This window comes from Pseudopodoces humilis, chromosome 2 (assembly GCF_049639895.1).
Source record: "Pseudopodoces humilis isolate 2021_Gansu_Grassland_sample_001 chromosome 2, ASM4963989v1, whole genome shotgun sequence".
Lineage (NCBI taxonomy): Eukaryota > Metazoa > Chordata > Aves > Passeriformes > Paridae > Pseudopodoces > Pseudopodoces humilis.
This window is the reverse complement of record NC_142201.1, coordinates 401,602-420,106: the sequence shown is the minus strand read 5'-3', so window position 1 is coordinate 420,106 and position 18,505 is coordinate 401,602. Positions and strand designations below refer to the sequence as shown.

At 56.4% G+C, this 18,505-nt stretch overlaps 1 protein-coding gene across 9 annotated transcripts in view; it reads right to left on the bottom strand.

Moving 5' to 3' along the window:
- The window catches only part of STIM1 (stromal interaction molecule 1), a 71,082-nt gene that overhangs the window by 49,803 nt on the left and 2,774 nt on the right, over positions 1-18,505 (bottom strand). The gene's annotated exons all lie outside the window — the stretch shown is intronic.

The following is an 18,505-nucleotide window of genomic DNA, read 5'->3' as shown; positions in this document are numbered from 1 at the left end:
CACATGCCACCATCCCATCCGTGCCCATCCTGGCAGTGCCCATGCTGCCCAACACATGATGCACTCCATCTGTGACCAACCACCCCGTGCCCAGCAGTTTTTGGGAATGACCCCACCCTCCCTGTGGCTCCCAAACCTGCCCAGAGCAGATCTGGGAACCCTGGCCTGGGTGCTCCGGCCTCCAAGTGCCAACTTCACCCATTTCCTTCCCGAGGGCTCTGTGACTGCCAAGGCCTGTGGGACATTTCTCCTGGGCTGAACAAATAAGATAACAGAGGTTGTTCTGGTCCCACCCTGTCAGGCACAGCGGCTCTGCCCACGGACAGCTCCAAAATGCCACGTCAGGGCCCTCTCCAGAGGAGCAGCAGAAGCCAAAATATCCCGTGGGCAGGGAAGTTCTGAGGAGCTGAAATAACTGGAGATTGGGTTACTTCATAACCATAAACCCAGAAATCTGACTGCTGACACACTCCTGCCCCGCTGTGTGGAACAAAACTGTGTCATGGGAAGTGCAGCCACAGCCAGGGCCATCCAAAACTGACAGGAGAGGGACTTTTACACGGGCAGACAGGAGCAGGACTCGGGGAAATGGTTTTGAACTACGAGGAGCGTTAGACTGGAGACTGGGGGGAAGTTCTTCCCTGGGAGGGTGCTCAGGCCTTGGCCCAGAGAAGCTGTGTCTGCCCCTGGATTCCTGGAAGTGTCCAAGGATGGGATTTGGAGCAAGCTGGGATAGTGGAAGGTGTCCTGCCCATGGCAGATGAGTTCTGTGGTTCCTCCCAGCTCAAAGCCCTGTAGGATTCTGTGATTCCATGTGTTGGGAATGCTCTGCAGAGCCCTGGCAGTGGAATCCATGGCACTGGACAATCCTGTGGCACCTGCTCCAGTTCTCAGGGAGCCAGGATCAACATTCCTGCCTTGCAAAGGGACAGGATTATCCCACAGCCCACACCGGTTTTCCAGTGATTTTCACAGAATCCCAAAATGGTTTGGGTTGGGAAGAACCTCAAAGATCATCAAGTCTCACCCCTTACCAAGGGCAGGGACACCTTCCACTGTCCCAGGCTGCTCCAAACCCCATCCAGGGTGGCTTCGGACACTTCCAGGGATGCAAGGGCGGCATCAGCTTCTGTTCTGTGTACTCTGAAAGACTCCCAGGGAGGGGTGGGAAGGAATCCAAGTGCTCTGAGCCCCCGTCCCAGCCGTGAGTCAGCACTCCAGGCAGCCCCAGCCCACGGCGCTCGCGCCAGCTGCCGCACACTGGGATCCAAACTCGTAATCACTGAGTGAAAGAGAAATTGCTGAAAGTAAGGAAACCACATAATGGATGAGTGAGTCATCCCTGCCTGAGAAATTGAAGACGCCAAAGAAAGCCTAGCAGAAGTCAAAGAAAACCGCACAAGATTCCTGCTGTTCCATCCCGCCAGCCCTGAGCCAGGAGAGCCATTCCTGCAGCAGCCCCTGCCCAAAGCCAGCGATCCCCAGGGCCAGCTCTGGGCACGAGCTCTGTGAGAGCTGGAGCAGGAAGAGCTTGAGACACAGAAGCCGAAGTTCTGGTAGCTCTGACAAGGTAACAGAAGCACAGAATTCCTCTCCTGCCATCAGAATTTATTGAGAAATCACAGAATGGCAGAGAGGCTCATACTGGGAGGGGCCTCAAAGCCCACCCAGTGCCATCCCTGCCATGGACAGGGACACCTCCCATTGTCCCAGCTGCTCCCAGCCCCATCCAAACTGGTCTTGGCACTGGCAGCCATTCCCTGGCTCCTGGCCCTGCAGCCCTTGGCCCCAGTCCCTCTCCAGCTCTCCTGGAGCCCCTCCAGGCCCTGCAAGGGGCTCTGAGCTCTCCCTGGAGCTTCTCCTCTCCAGCTGAGCACCCCCAGCTCTCCCAGCCTGGCTCCAGCTCTTGGAGCATCTCCATGGCCTCCCCTGGACTTGTTCCTGCAGCTCCATGTCCATTCCAAGCTGGAGGGCTGGGATGGAGAGCTCAGAGCTGACCCCAAATGCAGCCTCACAGCCCGGTTCTGTCTCCTCAGGACAGCTGAGGGAGCCCAGTGCCCCAGGAGGAACATGAACCTTCAGAAGGGCTCTTCCCCTCATTTCCTGGCCTGTGCCTGCTCCTCCCCAGCAGCCCAGGCTCCGAGGACTCCCCTGGTCCCTTCCCAGACACTCTGCTGCATAATTAACCCAAGGGAAGCGGCACCATTCCCACGCTGCCGTACAAGGACAGCTTCTCCCAGTTTTAGCCATATTTATCCCTCATGTGTCTCAGCAGGAGCTGATGATTTCCATGTTCACAGGAACCCTGGGGAGCAGGAAACAGGGTGACAACAGCCTCTGCCTTGGCCATGGCACACACTGCACAATCTGCCTTTCCTACAGCCAGAAGGAATGAGCTGCTCCCAAACCACCCACGCTGTGGGACGTGGCCCTGCTGCAGCCGGCTCCTGGCTTTCCCAGCAAAGTCCTTCCCTTCCCCTGAAGAACAGGACTCCAAGAGGGCAAGGCCCTGCCTGTCCCCAGATTCCTACAGCTGATCCCACAGGAAATCCCTAACCTCAACTATCCAACCTCAACAACAGCCTGCAAGCATCACCTTCTTCAGGAATAAAAACCCTTCCCAGTGATGCCGTTATCCTCTACTTCCCAGAACTCCAGCAAAGCCACCCTGCTGTATAATTCCCTTCCCACAAGGATCAGGACAGCAGCCAAGGGGGACCCAAGGCAGAAGGACCCATCCATCCCAGATGTGGATCCCAGCACACGGAGGAGCAGAAAGGGATGGGAAGAAGGGGGAGGAAAGGAGCAGGAGGAAGAAGGAGCTTGTGAATAACACAAGTCCACAAAAAAGCTGAGTTTTGTTATTCTTGGTGCTCCCAGACCTGTTCAGCTCCAGGCACAAAACAGCCAGGAACCCTGGGAGAAGAACAAGATCCTGGATGTGCCAGGCACTGCCTGTGCAGAGCCTCAGCAAGGGAATGCTACCAGACCCCACATGGGACAAGGTCAGGGACACGGCAGGCCTAGAGGTAAATGAGGAGGAAAGTGAGATCTCCCTGCAGGACAGGCTGCTGGAGTGGCCACACTGCTCCGAGGGGAATCCTGACCTCCAGACATGGGGAGGAAAAAGACTCTTCTCAGAAAACCCCACACATCTTTTCTGTAAAAGATGACCCCAAGCCCCAGGTACCTCATGTCCCCATGCCCAGCCAGTGCCAGGGGCCACCAGGCAGCACAGGGGTGGCAGAGTGTGAAAAGCAGCAATTTAGGGGCAGCACCAGTGGCACAAATGAAAATAAATGCCTGTTCTAGCAAGCAAAGATCATTCACATTAGGAAAAGAGCAGTTTTAAAATATTTTCCCTTCCCTGCCAGCCACACATGAGCACTTTGAGTTACATCAGGGCCAGGAGAATCACAGGATCCCAGAATGTCCTGAGCTGGAGGGACCCCCAGGGATCCCCCAGTGCCCCCCTGCCCTGCCCAGACCCCCCAACAAGCCCAGCCTGGGCATCCCTGGATGCTCCTGGAGCTCTGGCAGCCTCGGGGCCGTGCCCATTCCCTGGGGAGCCTGGGCAGTGCCAGCAGCCTCTGGGGAAAGAAGAGCCTTGCCCTAAAAGCCAACCTAAATCCCTGCTGGGCCAGCTGCAGCCGCTCTCACAAGCTGAAAAATTCATCCATGAATGGGAAGGGCGAACAGCAATGATCCCAAACGTGCTGGTACAAGGCTGAATTCTAAATTCTAAACCTTCTGCCCCAAAGTGAGAGCTGCTGGTTTTTAATCCAGTGGGAAAATGAGAAGCCCCCCCAGCTCTGAGCAGCACCATGCCAGCAATGAACGAGCCCTGCCTGCCTGGAGCTGCCTCACTGAAAAGGTTGTTACTAAAAAAACAATTTAAAAAGAAAGTCTTGAAATGAGTCACTGTGGAATCAGGATTAAATTGGGAATTTTATGCTTTGCTACACTGCAAGATGGAAATGCTACTTTTGGAGGAGATTCACCCCTCAGATAAAAAACACCTCTCTTAAAGTGGCTGTTTTCTGAGGGTGATCAGGGAAAGATGAACTTTCTAGAACAGATACAGACCAAGAGCAGCACTGGAACCCTGAGGCTCCTCATCCCAGGATGATGATGCTGGGGCAGCAAAAAGTGACACAAAACATGATGTGTCACCTCTAGGCCATGAAATCCAGGAGGTGACAGCAGGAGCTGCCAAAACCAGAAGGGGATCCCAAAATCCCTGGTGCTGGAAAAGCCCTCGCAGCCCAGGGAGTCCCAGCTGTGCCCGATGCCCACCTTGTCCCCAGCCCAGAGCCCTGAGTGCCACGTCCAGCCCTTCCTTGGGCACCTCCAGGGATGGGCACTGCAAAGCTCCCTGGGCAGCCCCTGCCAAGGCCTGAGCTCCCTTTCCATGGGCAAATTCCTGCTGCTGTCCACCCTGAGCCTCCCCTGGCCCAGCCTGAGGCCGTTCCCTCTTGTGCTGCCAAGGGGGAAGGAGAGAAGGAAGGGAGGAGGGGAGGGGGGAAGGAGGGAATGCTTTCCAGTGACAAGTGGTGATTCCATCAGCTTAGCAGCTCCTGAAACCTCACCCTTGGCCTGAAAAATCCACATGGAGAGGCAGCTCCCACACCTGGCTTCCCTGAGGACCAGGAGACACAGGGCCACTTGTGCTTCAGCAGGAATTTTAGAGTGATCCCAAACCTCAGATGCTCTTTCCCTGAACATGGACCTTCCAAAATCCTCCAGGCCCTTTGCAGTAATGAAGAGGCTTTAAAGGACAAGCTGGGAACTCTTTGGACAATACACTCTTCATCCTCAGCACACAGGGAAGAGCTCTGCCATGATGCAACCCCTGTTGCAGTTCAGCACTTTAAACTGGTGTTGTGTAAGCAAAAACCCAAGGGAGGAAACCCCCAAACCTTTCCTGAGCCCAGCTCCAGTGCCACCCCACAGCTGCTGCTCCACTGCCTGTGCTAAGCCCAGCCTAAACCTCCCTGAGACTGCCCAGAGTCACCTGGGAACACGGAGTGTGGAACAGCCAGAAAATCCTCAGATTTGAGCAGGTCTGGGGTTACCCTCAGAAGGGCAGCTCACCTTTCCCCCACCATCCCTAAACCATGATTTAGCTGCGGCTCCCCCCAGGCAGCTGGGGCTTGGGATGTGCCCTTGTTCTGAGCCCTGTGCGGAGAGGAGTTGGTTTCAGGGGAAGCTGAGGCAGGAAAGGGGCAGTTTTCCAAAGCCCAGGCACCAGGAGTCAGGCTATGACAGCCCAGCCACGGAATCCCAGAATGATTTGGGTTGGAAGGGACCTCCTCAGAGCCCACCCAGTGCCACCCCTGCCATGGCAGGGACACCTCCCTCTGTCCCAGGAGCTCCCAATGTCCAGCCTGGCCTTGGGCACTGCCAGGGATCCAGGGGCAGCCCCAGCTGCTCTGGGAATTCCTGTGCCAGGGAACAATTCCTGCCCAGGAATTCCTAACCCATCCCTGCCCTCTGTCCCTTGTACCATCTACCTGCACACGCACCTTTTACTGCCCCAAGTGCCCCCAGGGCTGTGGGGTGGGGGTCCAGCTGCCACTGCCACCTGCCCCACAGTCACTGCAGGCCCAGATCCCACCCTGCTGCTGCTTTCCCAGAGCCCCACAATCCCTGTCCCCGAAATCCCCAGCGCCCAGGAGGGAACGGATTTTGGAACATTCAGAGCACCCCGGGCACAGAGCCAGGTGAGCGGGGCTGGGTCTGACCCCGTCCTCACTGGAGCTGAACAAACAGAGCCTTCCCACACCCAGCAACTCGGAGAGAAAATGCCCCCCTGGGTTTCAGTGAGGGATAAATCACTGGGAAGGGAATGGAGAGGCTGTGGTCCCAGAGCCGGTGGCCCCGGCAGGAATCCACAGCACGGGCAGTGCTTGGAGCAGCACTCCAAGGGCAAACAAATAAATTCCTCAGGCACCTTCCCCAGCGCTCCATAAATCCCACAGGCACACGGAGGCAGAAGGTGGGAGCCCCTGGAGCCATTCACAGCACAGCTCCAGGCCTGGCTCGGGACTGATCACAAACAGGAGAGGAAGGGCTGTGTGTGCTCAGAGGGGACTCAGTGCCATGGAGAGGGGCTCTGGGAGCAGGATCCCACTCCCTGTTCACACCCTGACAGCTGGGCATGCTGCACGGGGAATATTCCCTGGAGGAGCAGTGCCCCTGGAACAACAGCTCTCACTAGGAGCTCTCCTGGAACTACAACCCCTGAGCAAAGCACTCGGAGTGTGGAGCACACACAGAGCATGGAGCAGAGAGCTCCAGCTGTGTGGAGCACACAGAGCAGAGAGCAGAGAGCTCCAGCTGTGTGGAGCACACACAGAGCAGAGAGCTCCAGCTGTGTGGAGCACACAGAACACAGAGCAGAGAGCTCCAGCTGTGTGGAGCACACAGAGCAGAGAGCTCCAGCTGTGTGGAGCACACAGAGCAGAGAGCAGAGAGCTCCAGCTGTGTGGAGCACACAGAGCAGAGAGCACAGAGCTCCAGCTGTGTGGAGCACACAGAGCAGAGAGCTCCAGCTGTGTGGAGCACACAGAGCAGAGAGCAGAGAGCTCCAGCTGTGTGGAGCACACAGAGCACAGAGCTCCAGCTGTGTGGAGCACACAGAGCAGAGAGCAGAGAGCTCCAGCTGTGTGGAGCACACAGACCATGGAGCAGAGAGCTCCAGCTGTGTGGAGCACACAGACCATGGAGCAGAGAGCTCCAGCTGTGTGGAGCACACAGACCATGGAGCAGAGAGCTCCAGCTGTGTGGAGCACACAGAACCGAGAGCTCCAGCTGTGTGGAGCACACAGAACCGAGAGCTCCAGCTGTGTGGAGCACACACAGAGCAGAGAGCTCCAGCTGTGTGGAGCACACAGACCATGGAGCAGAGAGCTCCAGCTGTGTGGAGCACACAGAACAGAGAGCTCCAGCTGTGTGGAGCACACAGAACAGAGAGCAGAGAGCTCCAGCTGTGTGGAGCACACAGACCATGGAGCAGAGAGCTCCAGCTGTGTGGAGCACACAGAACAGAGAGCAGAGAGCTCCAGCTGTGTGGAGCACACAGAGCAGAGAGCTCCAGCTGTGTGGAGCACACAGAGCAGAGAGCTCCAGCTGTGTGGAGCACACAGAGCAGAGAGCTCCAGCTGTGTGGAGCACACAGAGCAGAGAGCAGAGAGCTCCAGCTGTGTGGAGCACACAGACCATGGAGCAGAGAGCTCCAGCTGTGTGGAGCACACACAGAGCAGAGAGCAGAGAGCTCCAGCTGTGTGGAGCACACACAGAGCAGAGAGCTCCAGCTGTGTGGAGCACACAGAGCAGAGAGCAGAGAGCTCCAGCTGTGTGGAGCACACACAGAGCAGAGAGCTCCAGCTGTGTGGAGCACACACAGAGCAGAGAGCTCCAGCTGTGTGGAGCACACAGAGCATGGAGCAGAAAGCTCCAGCTGTGTGGAGCACACAGAGCATGGAGCAGAAAGCTCCAGCTGTGTGGAGCACACAGAGCATGGAGCAGAAAGCTCCAGCTGTGTGGAGCACACAGACCATGGAGCAGAGAGCTCCAGCTGTGTGGAGCACACAGACCATGGAGCAGAGAGCTCCAGCTGTGTGGAGCACACAGAACCGAGAGCTCCAGCTGTGTGGAGCACACAGACCATGGAGCAGAAAGCTCCAGCTGTGGGCAGCAGCAGCTCAGAAGTTGTTGGAACAAGCCGGGAATGCAGTGCAGTGCCCGTGGCTGCTGGGGAACACAGGATGTGCCTTAGCACAGCTCCATTAGAGAGCAGCACAGCTTCCAGAGGGCTGGGGCTGCCTCATGTGCTTTAGATCACAGAAAGTGGCCTGGACTTATTTCCTGCCCCAGATCCCATCCAGCCCTGCCCTCTGCCACTGGCAGCCATTCCCTGGCTCCTGGCCCTGCAGCCCTTGGCCCCAGTCCCTCTCCAGCCCTGGAGCAGCTCCGTGGCTCCCCTGGGCTCTCCCCAGCAGCTCCAGGTGCTCCCTGTGCCGGGACCCCCAAGCTGGAGCAGCTCTGCTGTGGGGTCAGCCCAGGGCAGGGGCTCTGGGGCTGGAGCTGCTTTCCCTGCTGGAGGAGAGCAGAGCCCATGCCAGCCAATCCTACTCCCAGATCACCTGGCTGGAAAATCTTTATTTGCCCACAGTTTTGGCAAATTCACTTGGAGGAAAAAAAGCATTTATAGGGAAAAATCAATGTTACTTTTTCAGTCTTATATTTTCAGGCTACATCAGCTGGTCTGAAGGAAACCCCCAAAAAAGGAAGCTGAGTTTCTCTCTATCCGCTCTCCTGACCAGCAGCAGCACAGGACACAGCACTGGCTGCACTGCTGCTATTTCTCTCCCAAGAGCAGACGTGTCACCTCTGCAGCATTTCCCCCCCAGCCAGAACACACAGGACTAAGTTTAGCCACAGTCAGGCCACAGATAAATCTCTCCTAACCCCTGTCCACTCCCAGAGCCAAGGAGGCACCAGCAAACCCAACCATCTGCAAAGAGCTCTGCAGTCCCCCAAATCTGACCATTTATTTGGGGCTAATTCCTTGCAGCTCTTCCAGGACCGGAGGAGCAGCAGCCCCAGGGTCTGAGCAGCAACACTTGGGTAGTTGGGCTGCACAAACCCTGTCAGAGTGTGAAATTCTGTGTTATTTGTGTTGTGCTGGGCTGGCTCAGCACTCAGCACCAGCCACAGCCACGCTGCAGAGCTGTGTTTACCAAGGGGATAACTCTGGCTACCAGGGAAGCTCCCTGCCAAATCCCAACACAAACACTCAGGTGACTCAGGAAGACAAGCCCAGACTCCTCTGGATCTTTTTTAATACCTCATTATTCAGGAAAAAAACACTCTATACCCTCCAGGCAGACAGTATTCGTTCCAGCAGCAGCAAAAAGGGGAAAAGGGGAAAAGGAGCCACGAGCTTTCCTCCCTCCTCGGCTGCAAACAGGAACTTCCCTGCAAACCCTCGTCCAAACCGATCACAAGCGGCCCAGGCTGCCAGGGCAGGGCTGGAATCACATCCCTGGAGGGATTTAACAGCCCTGTGGATGTGGCACCTGGGGACAGGGCTCAGTTAAACTCGGCAAGGGCTTTTCCAACCTAAAGAATTCCATGATCCTCTCCAGCAAACCCAGCCCTTTCTCACCCAGCGCACCAAAGCCTTCACCAGCACTTCCACCAACGCTCACAACAAAGGCTCTACTGAACACCAAAGCCTCTTCCCTCCTTTCCAGCACAAATTCCCTTGTTTCTTTAGGACAGAAGGTGCTCGAGTTACTCCCAGAGCCAGGGCAGGTGTCAGTGAAGCCCCAGCCTTCCCAGGAATGCTGGATGTGCCACGCTGCCCTTGGAGAGGGTCTGGAGTCCCTGCTCTGCCAGGTGATCCTCCTGCACTGCAGGGAGATCTCAGCACTTTAATCCTGCTCTGGGATCCCACAGCACCACGAGCCTAAACATCCCGAGCCCGTGAGGAACCCCGAGGAGCTGCAAGTGACATTCCCAGCACAGGTGCTTGGCAGACGCTGAAGAAGCCACCTGAGCCTGAACCACAGAGCAAGACTGTTTAACAGTTCCTGTTCCCCAAATGAGCAGCAGCTGGGGTTTCTCCCAGCCCCAAAAGAACCACGAGAACGAACCCATTACACATTGTCAGTGGGAAAAGGGAGGAGGTGGGGTGAAATGTCCCCTTTTCCTACAACTCAGACAACCTCCAGCTGGAGGTTGGAAGCCCAGTTCCAAGGCTCTTGGCAGGACCCAAATCTGCACGTCCCACAGCCCTGTGCTGATCCCTGGCTGTCCTGCTGCTCCTCAGGACCCAAATCTGCACATCCCACAGCCCTGTGCTGATCCCTGGCTGTCCTGCTGCTCCTCAGGACCCAAATCTGCACATCCCACAGCCCTGTGCTGATCCCTGGCTGTCCTGCTGCTCCTCAGGACCCAAATCTGCACATCCCACAGCCCTGTGCTGATCCCTGGCTGTCCTGCTGCTCCTCCCACGCAGAGCTCGGCTTTGTCCTGGATCCTGCCCCAGCTCTTGGGAGGGCACCAGGCCATCCCAGTGCTGGGATTTGCGGCTCCCTGTGCTCAGGGTGCCTGTGCAGAGCCCAAAACCCAACACAGGAAAGAGCCAAAGGTCCTGCAGAGATCCTGGCTGGGGTGAGCTGGGAGGGTGGGACAGCAGGACAGTGGGATAGAGGGATACCTCCTCCCAGCAGAGTCCCAGGGAGCAGGAAAGCATCTCAGCCATTTCACCTTGTTAGGCTGAGCAGCTGAAAATAGCCCTGGGATGGAAAACAAACCAGCTGGACAAGTTCTCCAAAGCAGGAGACTCTGGCCAGCAGGGAGCAGAGCTCTGTCCCTTCCTGAGCTCTGTCCTGAGCTCTGTCCTGAGCTCTGCCCTGCCCTGAGCTCTGTCCTGAGCTCTGTCCTGCCCTGAGCTCTGTCCTGCCCTGAGCTCTGCCCTGCCCTGAGCTCTGCCCTGCCCTGAGCTCTGCCCTGCCCTGAGCTCTGCCCTGAGCTCTGTCCTGCCCTGAGCTCTGCCCTGAGCTCTGCCCTGAGCTCTGCCCTGAGCTCTGCCCTGAGCTCTGTCCTGCCCTGAGCTCTGCCCTGAGCTCTGCCCTGAGCTCTGTCCTGCCCTGAGCTCTGTCCTGCCCTGAGCTCTGCCCTGCCCTGAGCTCTGCCCTGCCCTGAGCTCTGCCCTGAGCTCTGCCCTGAGCTCTGCCCTGAGCTCTGCCCTGAGCTCTGCCCTGAGCTCTGCCCTGAGCTCTGTCCTGAGCTCTGTCCTGAGCTCTGTCCTGCCCTGAGCTCTGTCCTGAGCTCTGCCCTGCCCTGAGCTCTGCCCTGAGCTCTGTCCTGAGCTCTGTCCTGCCCTGAGCTCTGTCCTGAGCTCTGTCCTGAGCTCTGCCCTGAGCTCTGTCCTGAGCTCTGTCCTGAGCTCTGCCCTGAGCTCTGCCCTGAGCTCTGCCCTGAGCTCTGCCCTGCCCTGAGCTCTGTCCTGAGCTCTGTCCTGAGCTCTGTCCTGCCCTGAGCTCTGTCCTGAGCTCTGCCCTGAGCTCTGTCCTGCCCTGAGCTCTGTCCTGAGCTCTGTCCTGCCCTGAGCTCTGTCCTGAGCTCTGTCCTGCCCTGAGCTCTGTCCTGAGCTCTGTCCTGCCCTGAGCTCTGTCCTGAGCTCTGTCCTGCCCTGAGCTCTGTCCTGCCCTGAGCTCTGCCCTGCCCTGAGCTCTGCCCTGAGCTCTGCCCTGCCCTGAGCTCTGCCCTGAGCTCTGCCCTGAGCTCTGCCCTGAGCTCTGCCCTGAGCTCTGCCCTGAGCTCTGCCCTGAGCTCTGCCCTGAGCTCTGCCCTGAGCTCTGCCCTGAGCTCTGCCCTGAGCTCTGCCCTGAGCTCTGCCCTGAGCTCTGCCCTGCCCTGAGCTCTGCCCTGCCCTGAGCTCTGCCCTGCCCTGAGCTCTGTCCTGAGCTCTGCCCTGCCCTGAGCTCTGTCCTGCCCTGAGCTCTGTCCTGCCCTGAGCTCTGCCCTGAGCTCTGTCCTGAGCTCTGTCCTGCCCTGAGCTCTGTCCTGAGCTCTGTCCTGAGCTCTGCCCTGCCCTGAGCTCTGTCCTGCCCTGAGCTCTGTCCTGCCCTGAGCTCTGTCCTGCCCTGAGCTCTGTCCTGCCCTGAGCTCTGTCCTGCCCTGAGCTCTGCCCTGTCCTGAGCTCTGCCCTGCCCTGAGCTCTGTCCTGCCCTGAGCTCTGTCCTGCCCTGAGCTCTGTCCTGCCCTTGCCTGGAGCTCTTTCCAGCCTCGAGCTCTCTCCTGCCCCAGCTCCAGAGGGGTCAGTGCCAAAGGAGCATGCCCCAGGCCAGCCCGTGGGAAGGGAGGGGTGGCAGGGAGAGCACTGCCCCATCCAGCAAACCTTTGAAGATACCCATCTCCAGGATGGCACAGGAATGCCAGACATTCCCATTAAGGCTCCTGCTCCAACATGACAAACTCCAAGGGCTGAGCCTCACCCTTTGAAGCATGAAACATTTTTTCTGCTTTCCCATGAGGAAAAATAAAATATGAGAGAAAAAATAACCAGCAACCCCCACTTCTCACACCAGTTGATGTCAGGAAAGCTTCTCTAGGAATCATCCTGCAGTGCAGGAGAACAGCACTGGATGCCCCCAAAAATCCCTTTCCACCCTCTTTTTTTGCTAAAGATACAGCAAATGAAACAAACAGGAAAACCTGTTTATCTCCACACCCAGAGTGCAAATCTCCAGGAAACAGTGTGGTCCATGAGAAACCTCTGAGAGCAGCAGGACCAGAGGCCAGGAGAGGAGCAGAGCTTGGGATGGGCTGGGGACAGCCTTGGGTGGGACAGGGAAAGCACCCACGGTGGGATGGGATGGGAGGAGGACAGCCCCAGCACTGCCCCACCAGGAGATCCCTCTGCCAGGTGTGCTGCCATCAGCATTCCCACTAAACCATCAGCATCTCCAAACCAGTTTCACACTGTGGGAGCACATCCTCTTTCATCCAGAGGCCTTCCAGGACACAGCTTAATTCACTGACACAGCAGGCCAGGCTGCAGGAGTGCCACTCCCTGATGAAGATGAGGAACCTCTTCATCCTGCCAGCACTGCAGCAGAGCCAGCCTGGGCTCCAGGAGGGAGCTGGGAAGCTGAGAGCCTGGGTATCAGGACAAAGCAGAGATGGGGCTGCTCTGCCCAGCCTGGCACCATGCAAGCCCCAAACCCCCAGGGAGCACCAGCAGCTGCTGTCTGTGCCCCAGCCCTGGCTGGGACAAGGTGACCTGAGCCCCAGGGCAGTCACCTGGATCCACACATCCCACAGCACGGCACGGACAAGAACTTCCTTCCTCATCCCTTCCACAGGTTTGAAAAGATCTCAGCTCTGCAGTTCACAGGCCAGACCCACAGTGAAATCCCAGGAGCTGCTGCCACCTTCCCCAAACACTCCGAGCTTTGGGACCTTTCATGAGCCATTTCACCCCTGGCCTCGGATCCAGTTCCACAAATGCCAACCTGGGAAGCTCCAGGGGGATCTGCCCCCCTGAGATGGGATCATTTCCCTCAGCAGCATCCCATGAGCTCAGCCCCAGCAGTGGGAATTACACCCAGGGGATTAAGAGGGAATAACCCTTGCACAGCCTGCCTGGCCTGGAGGTCTCATCTCTCCTGCAGTCCTGGAGCTGCTCTGAGACAAGCACAAGGTGCCAGACCTGGAGTTTTGCCTTCCAGCTGCCAAGCTGCCAAAACAAACCCACCCAGGCACCCTCAACAACAGCAGCTGCTTGCAGCACAATACTTCCAGAATTATTTCTGTCCCCCCCAAAAATTAGTTTTTATCCTCCATCCATCACCATCCAGTTAAAAAATCACTTTTTTTCCCTTTGGCTTACTCACCCATTAATTATGTCCTGGCACTCTTACAGATCTAAACACACGCATTGCTTAGCAGCTTTAATCCTGAATTATTCTTCCCTTTCCTGCAATCCAAAGCCTCCCTTGCCTAGGAAGGGGCAGGCTGTTCCAAGCAGCAAGCTGTTCCTTTGCAGCTCAGAGAGGAACATTCCCCGAGTTCTCCTGTTTGCTGTGGTTTTACCCCCCCAGAAATGCCAAATTTACAGCACCAGAGCTCCAGACCTGCAGAGAATTAAACTGACCTTAAAACTCCGTCCTTCAGGGAAAAACAAACGCTGGGCTACAAAAATAGTGTCTTACCCTGCAAAAACGTGTGTGTGTGTTACCAAACATCCCCGTTTGCACTGCACTGCTGCTGTGTTCACTTTCTGGGAGCTGCTGGGATCAGCAATTTCCAAACCCCAGCGGAGGTGAAGGGATGGTGGAGCTGAGAACGTGCAGAGCCCCTTGGTGGGACAAGGTGCACTTCCAAGGAAGTGTCTCTGTGGATCCTGCAAATGTCTCTTACAGCAAACTCAGCAAGGTGTAGATAAAAACATGCATGATAAATATATATATGTGTGTGTGTGTGTGTGTGTGTGTGTGCCAGGGGCAGCCACCCAGGCTGGTGAGACACTGCCAAGGAGCACTTGGTGGTTCCCAAAGTCCAACTCTACAGATGCCCGTGACACACAGTGAGTTAATGCATTTTCCAAAGTGGAAAAAATGGGTTACTTAAAAATAGGTCCATAATCCAAACAAACAAGCATCCCGGTACTATTTCATGGAGGGGAAACAAGCAGGCAGGGACAGCCCAGGGACAGAACCACGTGCAGCTCCCAATGCCTTCCTCATGCTCCTTGGAAGGTTTTCCATCGATTGCAGAGCCCGGAGCTTCGGCCAGGACTGCCAGGAAAAGCTCCTGGGCACAGTCCTGCCACACTCCTTATCATTAATTGTATTATTAGGATTATTGCAGAGAGCTCAGAGCCCCTTGCAGGGCCTGAAGGGGCTCCAGGAGAGCTGGAGAGGGACTGGGGCCAAGGGCTGCAGGGCCAGGAGCCAGGGAATGGCTGCCAGTGGCAGAGGGCAGGGCTGGATCTTGGGATCTTGGGCAGGAATTGTTCCCTGGGAGTGGCGAGGCCCTGGCACAGGCACAGCTTGAGGCAGGAGCTCCTCAAGGCTCCCATGTGCTGCAGCACTGAGAGAGCACTGGCTTTAATTAAAGAGTTCTTCCTCCCTGCCAGCACCAGCTCCTAAAACTGAACCACAGCTCTGGAGGTGCCAGAGAATTAATCAGGCACGGCTGCAGGGGCTGGGGAAACAAGGGTGAGGGAAAATTAAAGTGGTCCAGAGAGCCCAGCTTGGATCAGCCGTGGGAGCAGAGCAGACAACTCAGCATGACAGCGCTGCCTCCACAGAAAACAGCCCCAAAAAATCCCAGCAGCAAAGAGGGGAGCAGCAGGTCCCAGGGATGCACCTGGAACAGGGAGAAGACAGAAAAGAGGCTAAAACCCCCATTATTCACAGCATCCCACGCTGGTTTGGGCTTGGAGGCACCTTAAATCCCACCCCATCCATGGCAGGGCCACCTCCCACTGTCCCAGGAGCTCCCAATGTCCAGCCTGGCCTTGGGCACTGCCAGGGATCCAGGGGCAGCCCCAGCTGCTCTGGCAATTCCATCCCAGCCCCTGCCCACCCTCCTGGGGAAGGGTTTCTCCCCAGGAGCACTTGACACAGGGAGCAGTGATGGAACCTCCTTCTCCAGCTGGGCCAGGGGGATCCCCAGACCTTCACCCAAGAGCAGTGAAGCTCCCATCTCCTGTTTCCAGCACATTCCTGCCCCTCCAGTTCCCCACAGCTGGACCAGGCAGGAACAGGAGGCTCCCTGGTCTCAAAGGGCCTTTCCAGTGGGAATCCCAGAGCTGCCCAGGGAGAGCCCCAACCCCCCTGACTGCTCCACCTCTCAGGAGTTTATTTCTCCCTCTCTGGATTTAAAGCAAAGCTAACTAATGAAGGAAACAGCTTTCTTAACTCTAATAAGTTTGTGCAATCAGGGTTCTGGGAGCAGGATGCCAGGCTGGGCACGGTCCAGCACCGAAGGGTGTCCAGGCCTGGCACTGCCCCTGGGCTTGAAACCACCAGGGACAGGAGCCAGTGCCAGAACCTTTTCCACCAGCTCAGCCTCCAAGTGGGACAAACAGCAGGAGAGGGGTAACCTCCGGGAAAAATGCTGCTTTTCAGCCACCTGCCCACAGAAAGGGATTTTTTACTAACAAATGACCAAATCCCAGGATCCTGGTGCTGGAAAAGCACTCGCAGCCCAGGGAGTCCCAGCTGTGCCCGATGCCCACCTTGTCCCCAGCCCAGAGCCCTGAGTGCCACGTCCAGCCCTTCCTTGGGCACCTCCAGGGATGGGCACTGCAAAGCTCCCTGGGCAGCCCCTAAACACCAGGATGGCATTTGGCTTTTAGCTGCCTTCCCTCCCCACACCCCAGGCAGAAGATGAACTGCACCTCCCTGGGGGACGCCTCCACTCCCCTGGGCTGTCCCCAGACACTCACCCATCCCTCCAGCCCCTGCCCAGAGGAGCAGAGAGCTCTCACAGGGAATTGTGATGTACAACACGCCCAGGCAGCCCACAAGCCAAACACCACCTGAGCAGGCCAGAGAAACACAAAGTGCTTTTCCTTCCCACTCCTCCTGGGATGAGGCTCCGCTCCAGGACCACAAAAGGATCCCAGACCCTGCAGCTGCACCACAAGGGATGTCAGCTCCTTCTTCACACATTTACTGCTCCATCCCCTCCTGAGAGCAAAGGATGGAAAAGGCTGAAGGATTGCTGCCTTGCACTTCCCATGGATGTGTATCCCTGCCCCACCGTGGGGAAGGAAGGCCAAGCCCCAGGGGCTGGTTTGGAGCAGCAGATGCAGCTCCCCCAGCCCAGCAGTGTCCCAGCAGCTCCCCCTGATCCCCCTGTGGGAAGGGACCACCCGAGGGGCACAGGAGACACGGAGACAGCTGCTTTCCAAGGCAGTAAATAAATCACTATAACAAGAAATTAAATTAAGATCCTCTCTCTGATCCAGCTGAGCATTACTCCAAGTTTCTGGGCCAAGCAGAGAAGGGAATGAGCTGGAGGGAGCCAGGAGCTCCCCAGCAGCCCCAGTGCTGCCCAGCCAGCCCTGCTCCTCCTCCTCCTCCACATGGGGCCAGTTTGCTGCCAAAACACAAATTTTCCACCTCACAGAATGGCAATTCCTCGAGATGAGTTTCATTTCTGAAGGAAGCCAAGGCTGTGCAATCCACTGGGGCTTCCAGCTGAGCTGGGGAAGAACATGGACTTTTTCCTGGCAGAGTTCTCCAGGAATTCTCACAACTGCTTTGTCTCCCTCACCCAACCCAAAGCTGCTACTCACAGGTGCAACTTCTACTCAGTGAACGTGCACCCCTCCAAGGAAATAATTTCGCAGCAAAATCTCCTTAAAAAGGCATTTTATCCAAGCAAGGAGAGCACAGTAGGTCTGGAAGGACGGAGACCCAGCTGTTCCCAACTGCAGGATGAGCCACCACGTCCTGCTCAGATGCCAAAAGCTCTCAGTGCAGGTTTCAAGCCCAATGCCATCGCTTCCCAAGGCAGAGATTTTGCAGCAAAGGATTCACTTCCAAGGAAGCCCTGGGCCTTGGGATGGCAGGGACAGACAGGGCTTGGGCACAGCCTCCTCACCCAGGAATTCTGTTCTCCCCCTCTGGAATCAGTGACAGGCTGCAGTCCCCCCTCCTCACCCCGACTGTGTCCCCAGCAGCTTCCCTGGGTTTTAGGGCAGCTCAGGGTGCTCCAGGCACACGGAGATGGGCACAGCCCTCCAGACACTCTCAGCATGCTTTTTGAACTTGTCTTGTAAACCGCTGGGATAACAGCAAAGATGACTCAAGAAATGCTGTGAGCAAGGAATGAAGACAGGGAAGCAGGAGACCGGGCAGAAGGAGACAGGAAGAGACAGGAGCTGCTGTGGAAAGAGGAAAAGCTGCCAGACCTGAGGCAGCCCTCGGCACACCCTGAGCCACGAGCTCCATATCACCCAAAATGCCTCAATCCCAACACACAATTCACAGCCCACCTCTGAAAAATCCTCAATCCCAACACACAATTCACAGCCCACCTCTGAAAAATCCTCAGTCCCAACACAATTCACAGCCCACCTCTGAAAAATCCTCAATCCCAACACACAATTCACAGCCCACCTCTGAAAAATCCTCAATCCCAACACACAATTCACAGCCCACCTCTGAAAAATCCTCAATCCCAACACACAATTCACAGCCCACCTCTGAAAAATCCTCAATCCCAACACAATTCACAGCTCACCTCTGAAAAATCCTCAATCCCAACACAATTCACAGCCCACCTCTGAAAAATCCTCAATCCCAACACACAATTCACAGCCCACCTCTGAACTGCTGCAGGGAAGAGGGAAAAGCCACACCAGGATCCCTGATCTGCCTCAAGGATGCCAGGACAGGGACCCACAGAGGCCCCGGGCCCCCGTGAATGCCAGACCCCAGGAAGGAATTCCATACACAATGAAATAAGGCCCAGGGCAATGCAGACTTGCACCATTTCCACATGACTGCAGGAGATGGGGCAGCTCTGCACCTGCAGGTAAAAGCTGTCACCATTAAGGGAACCAGGGATGAACCCCAGTCATCCAAAGCCTGCCTCTCCACAGCCAGCTTTCCCTGGATCTCCTACAAACAAGAGCCCACCTCTGCTGGGCTGCACAGAGGGCAAACAGTTAAAATAAAAATAACCCTAAATCCCACAGACTGGTTCCAGGTGATGTGATTTAAGGAGGAAGAGCCAACTGAGCAAGATGAGTACTTTAAATGAGATGAAAGTTAACACTTTGACCCAATGGGTCACATTTTTGATGGTCCACATAAACTTTGTGTAAAATATTGGCCACAACACCAAAGGATGTTCTGATAAGGACCAGAAAGAAGACCAAAACCTGGCTGACTCGGGCAACAGCCAGATTACAGCAAATGAGCAGAAAGAGGGGGAAAAAAATCCCAGAAAGTCCAGTTTGTCCCCA